This window comes from Myiozetetes cayanensis, unplaced genomic scaffold, assembly GCF_022539395.1.
Source record: "Myiozetetes cayanensis isolate MyiCay16 unplaced genomic scaffold, myiCay2020 scf15, whole genome shotgun sequence".
Lineage (NCBI taxonomy): Eukaryota > Metazoa > Chordata > Aves > Passeriformes > Tyrannidae > Myiozetetes > Myiozetetes cayanensis.
Window position 1 is genome coordinate 5806977 of NW_026087159.1, and position 6063 is coordinate 5813039.

Sequence of the window (6063 nt, forward strand, 5' to 3'; positions counted from 1 at the left end):
AAAATTAAACAGCCTCTGGGAGAACAGGAGAAGACAGATCTCCACATCACAACACCCACATGCAGCAAACTCCCAGGGCTACACGGGTGTGAAAGGTACCTCTGGGAGATGGGCTGTGCATGGGAAGTTCTCTTGCTAAAGTCCAGCAGCTACTTTAGCTAAAACCTCAGTTAACACAGGCTCAATTTTTTCTGTCACTGCTGAGATGGAAGCTGCTAGCAAAGAACCAAGGGAACCCTGCAGCAGGACTTCAGCTCAGGCTATCTGCAATGGAAGGCTGGACAACTCCAAATGCAGATGGTTGATGCTGGCAGGTATCCACTAGTGAAGGGGGATTGAGGGAGAAATGTGGCATCTCCCCCCTTGCTCAGTTGCTTTCTGAGGAATGAACAGTTTAACCTGCTTTCACCAGTCACCTGAGTGCAGGAGCTGCCTGCAAACCACAGGAGCATTTCTAAAAACATGTAAAAGACTCTCTGTGTCACATGTCTCAGAAGAGGTGTCTTTACAGATACACAGAGGTGACCCAGACACAAGGATTGTTATAAAACACAATAATCTGAGCCCGTTGACACCAGCACAGACAAAGGGGCCAGAAGGTGTGAGGACAGAAACTCAAGAGAAGGCAGGAGGTGGTGGCAAGGCTGTTTCAGCAACAGGGAGAAGAATGAGGAAGACCAGCAGGCTCCCACAGCCAGCAGCCCAATCAGATAACTCCTGATAGAGAAGGCAGCGGATCCAGCTGGCACTGCCTCAATGCAGACTAAGCATCAGGTGTCAGAGCTCACATGCCAAGGCCCTGCCTCCCATGCAGACCCTGGCAGCCATTCAAGTATCTCAGAAATCTTCTCTGGGCAGACTACGAGGGAAGCAGAGATGAGACACACAGAGACAAACACACCAGGGCAGGAGGGAGCTGCACCTCGGGACTCCCCTGCCCTTTGCAAAGAAGTCTTGAGTTGTGTGACACGAGATGGCAAGATTGCCATTCAGATCCTCAAATATGAAATGCTGCTCTAGGAGTAACACCTGATCTGGATCTGGATTTGAGTTAAGGCTGCCAAGACTGGATGAGATGCCCGACAAGGACAGAGCTCAGTTGAAGAGTGCTTTTAGAACTCAGTTCATATTTAAAAGGGGAAATAAAATAATTTTTAGGGTCCCACGCTAAGCAACCAGGCAGTAGGGAGCTAGAATTCCTCCTTACTGCCTGTTACCCACCCAGAATCATCCTTGACCAGGTGGAAATCTCCTTCAGAAATCTGTCCTCAAAAGGACTGCCAGACCCCATAGCAAGGGAGGAAATCTTTCTTCTGGGATGGAGAAAACATGACCTCACCTGAACCCTCTCTCCAGACAGCTAGAAAGCGGAAGGTCCCAGAAAAAGAAATAAGCTTGATGCTTTTTAAACCTATCTGTGTGCAGACCTGACTTAGCAAACAGTATGTTGAGTTGTTCGTGGAACAGAGTACCTGTAGCTGTAACTGCAGAAATGTAAGATACCATGAAGTGCTCAACAGAGATGACAATGGGAGAATTTTGCTTCAAATAACACTTTTTTTGCCAAACCTCTGCTCTTAATTTTATCTCTTAACTGAAATCCACTCCTCAAATTGTAAATCTGTGATATCTGATGGGCTAAAACAGGTTTTACACACTGATAGCATCAGGAGTTTTTAAATTTACCAAGGCTTATCAAAGTCTCAGGTTGCTTGGTTTCTTCAGAGCCTGGAAAAGTTTCCCAAAACTCAGTTCCCTGCTGGTGTAAATATTGTTTGGCAGCATCAGAAAGGCTTTCCAAGGGGAAGCGAGACAGACTAGAGCTCCTGTCTCTTTGAACCCCTGCCAAGTGCATCTTAAATTACAAACTTACAGACTAGTGTGGTCCTGCTATTGATGAGAGTTTAAAGAGAATGTAAAGCACAATGACACTGATCTTCTGTTTGATTCCCACACAAACCAGATAATTGGATACAGAAGATTCAAATAAAAACTGAATATTTGACAATACAAAAATGAGAGGGAAAACAAGCAGCTATGCAAAATTACTGCATTGTCAGTGATTCCTGTGAAACAGCTGAAAATGACCCAGAGATTTAATTAGTCTTGGAAAACATTCTTCCCATAAAATCATGATAAGGGAAAATGTGAATCTTGCTATGTCTAAACAATCAACAACTCTTGAAACAAATAATAAGGAAGCTTGATACTTAAACTGAAACATCAGTCTTCATAGTCACAGCGTACAAAAGAATGTGGTAATTTATTTTAGGGCAAAATGTGGGCACTAATAAGTAGGTAAAACCACTGGAAAACATGGCAAACCCAAATAACTCATAGGCTTCAAGGACTGAATGAATCACTTCTGTCGTTCAATCCAACTGCCCAGAGTCTTGTGTCTCATGTTTATTCTTTTTTAAAGTAGTCTCATTTAAGAAACTGACTCTTCAATTTCCATATCGCCACATCAGGATTTAAGATAGTTTAGTTAACAGCCATTTGGAGAGTTTTAAAACCTTCTGCAGCCCAGCTACTGCAGTTCTTACTCCGCAGGAAAGCACTTTTTGGACGCGTCACCTGAGCATTTCAGTTTTAGATTAAAGGCCTCCTCCCTGCTTTGAACTTTGCAGACTTCAGGGATTGCCAGCGCCAGTCTCAACCATGGCTTAGGTAAAAGAATTTGACCTTAGATCCCGAAAAAGCTACCTGCACTCTGGAAGAAGCTGAAATTGAGACAACACAGCAGGGAGTAATAAGATTAAAAGCATTGCTAACTGTGCCTAACTTCAGTGACTCTTTGTTTTGGAGAGGTATCTGGGCTTAAAACGCTTGGGCAGCTGCACTGGCTGCCTGCCAGAAGGAAGTTCACGGCAAAGCTGTTTGCACAGCATCAGCCTATTTTTAGTCTATGGTTTGGGAGGGAGTTTCTTCCTCTCTCTGCCCCAAGCCTCTAAAATGCTCTCCACTGGTAGGCAGGAGCCCGATGGGAGTCTTTGCACAGGAATATGGAATTTCTTTAGGCCAGCAGTGTGAAATTGGGTCTTGCACATGTGCCAAGCAACCTGCACGTCTACTGAGGGAATGAAAAGCCGGGCAGCACTAGCCCTGGTTGCTCTCTTCTCAGCTGGAATGTTGTTTTAGGAAAAATAGAAGCAGAGAACTTGGTTGAAACAGAGTGAGATACCATCTCTGGCAAAAATTCAGATAAAGGTTTAAGATTCCTGCCACAGTAACTGGGTAAGAGATCAGGCACTCCAAACTCTGTATCGTCCCAGTGCACATACACACACACATAAGAAGCATCAAGGAACTGTCTCTGTAAAGTAATGCTGTCACTTCACTTATTTTTACACAACAAAAATGTACATTTAAGGTGTGGGACACATTCACTTAAAAAGCTGGAAAGCTCAAGTCCTCCCAAAAATTTGAAATGGAAGAGCGGAGAGTGCCTTACGCTGGGCAGTGTCGGACAGTCCCTACTAACTATGCAGACATGGGCCACTCCACAAGAACATGCCAGTGTGCCCACATGTTATTACCATAAGTGCTATTTTAAAAGAAGGGATGAAAAGGGAAACACATGGCTGTGAGCCTCGAGGCAGCCCAGCTTTGCCAGCGCAGTGTTTGCTCCAGAGCAGTTGTGACTCCCTCACAGGCCTTTGTGTGAGTGTAAGAGGGCAGGGTATGAGATACAAGCTGGGAGGAACCTGCAGTTGGCCGCATCCCCTGCACCTCCAACCCTCATCTGCACTAGCCCTACACCATGCCCACTGGCTCTTCCTTTAAAATCTCAAATTCCAGAGATTCCACAAAGGAAGGGTAATCCAGAGCTTCCCTCTTCCTGCTGTCAAGGCCAGCCACCCATTCGGATGTCTCAGCTCAATGTCTCCTGCTGCAATAGAATCTATTTCTCTCGTTCTACCTGTATCAGAGGGAGAAAATGATTATCTCCTCCTTTGCAATTATCTCTAACTGATTTGAAAATGCCTCTACCATTATCTTGAAACAAGCCTGTCACCCCTATCATTGCTCTTCTCTGGTTATCTCCAGCTGCTCCACATTTTCCAGTAGATACAGATGGATACCATGTTCCAAGAAAGGCTTTCTTTCTCTTACCACATAAGGAAGAAGGACCATGCCATGTATCTTACAGACTCAGTTCCTGTTCATACATTCCACAACAACGTTTGGGTTTTTTTCAGGAACAGGATGCAGTTGAATCATGTTCAGCTGGTGACTGGCTGTAACCCCAGGAGAACCCTTCTGTACAGCTGCTACCGTAGCACCCTGCCCTGTCCCATCCTGTATTTGTTCAGCTGATTGTGGCTTCTGCTGAAATGTACAAATGTGCATTTGTCGAATCCATTTTAGCTGCATTTACTGAATCACATGCTAACTTTTTTTAATTTGTCAAGTTCACTTTGAATTGTCCTCTGCTCAGTTAAGCAGTTAGCTCAAGTCTGGTGCTCTCTACAATTTAATCACCATAGGCCATCTCTAAACTGTTAATGAAAATACCAAATAATCTCCTATCAGAGCAGGATTGCAGAGAATCTCACTCAATATATCCTTGTGCTCTGTGAATTATTAACAATTACTCTGAGTAGGGTTTTCCAAACAGGGTTTATAACCTCACTTTTAAATTGGTATCAGTACACATTTCCCTGCTTTCTTACAGAGAGTCACTTAAAATAAAGCTGTGCCCACTGCTTCTCCTCTGCTCAAGCAGCTTGTTACCTTGCACTAGACTGACAAGATTTGATCTTTCTTTTAGAAGCTCTCCAATAGTTTCCCTTTTCTATTAATTTTCCAGTTTAAACTATTGACCCTGAGCTCTGAGCAGGCAGGAGGAAGCAGAGACAAGCTGAGCCTTCGGAGGTTTGTCTCTAATGTTTGGAAGTAATTTACCATATGGGGTGTCTCATTTAGGCACAGGGACAACCAGAGTTGTGCTTGTGCTGCAACCCCTTACACAGGGCAGAGTAAGCAGAGCTTGTCTAAGTGAGGACATCAGAGCCCTCAGAGCATTCACTGCTCTGCCCTGACATCACACAACACAAGGACAATGAAAGTCTTTTGCTCTGGTGTCTGTGGGTCCCCCCTCCATTGCTCCAAGATTTCAATGACCAGCTATTCCAGTGAGAAATCACATCCATGAAACTGGAAAGCTCCTTCACAATATCCTGCACTTCTTTCAAAGATCTCAGCCAACTGAATTAAAACCAAAAAAGCATATAAAGTAAGTATGCATCCAGTAATGATTTTCATGGTATCAAAAGCCATTTGGTGAAACTACTCCCAGCATAAATTTTGATAATGAAAGTCTTAAATTAACCTCTTCAGGAAACCTTTGCAAAGATGGCTGTGGAATCACAGCATCAATAATTACCCTCTGGAGTTGTTCTGTGGAAGGCCAGGAGCTGGACTCAATGATCCTTGTGTGTCCTTTCCATCTCAGGAGAATCTATGACTCTCTACCTTAATCAGTAAGACCCAATCATTTGGCAACTTCCTAACTGAACATGATGACTAACAATTTTTTCCTGACACAAAAGTCTGTGCTGACTGGGGATATGATTGTTCTCAGGTCACAGTAATTACCTACTATGCTCATTAAATCAGCTCCTTGTTTAAGGTGATGACATAATAAATATTCATATGCCATAAAATATTCATTGATAGGCAAACACTGCCCTTCCTCTGGAGTTTCCCCAGCACTTGGGAACTATTTCTTGATACTTTAAAATCACTGAAAGGTATTGCTGTCTACTCAAGGCAGTCACATACTTGGACAAATCCAGCAATTTCCAAGTGATCCTTTGTTTTGTTAATCTCTTATGCTACATCTCTATGGTTCTAAAGTGCATCTGGATGCAGCTGCTTGTCTGCAGTGTGACTATTCACGCTGCTGTTGAACCCCAGCCAGCAGCTCAGCCCCACACAGCTGCTCACTCACTCCTTTTCCCGGTGGGATGGAGGAGAGAACTGGAAGAGTTAAAGTGAGCAAACTCATGGGTTGAGATAAGGACAGTTTGATGGGGAAGAGAAGAAAGAAAATAATAA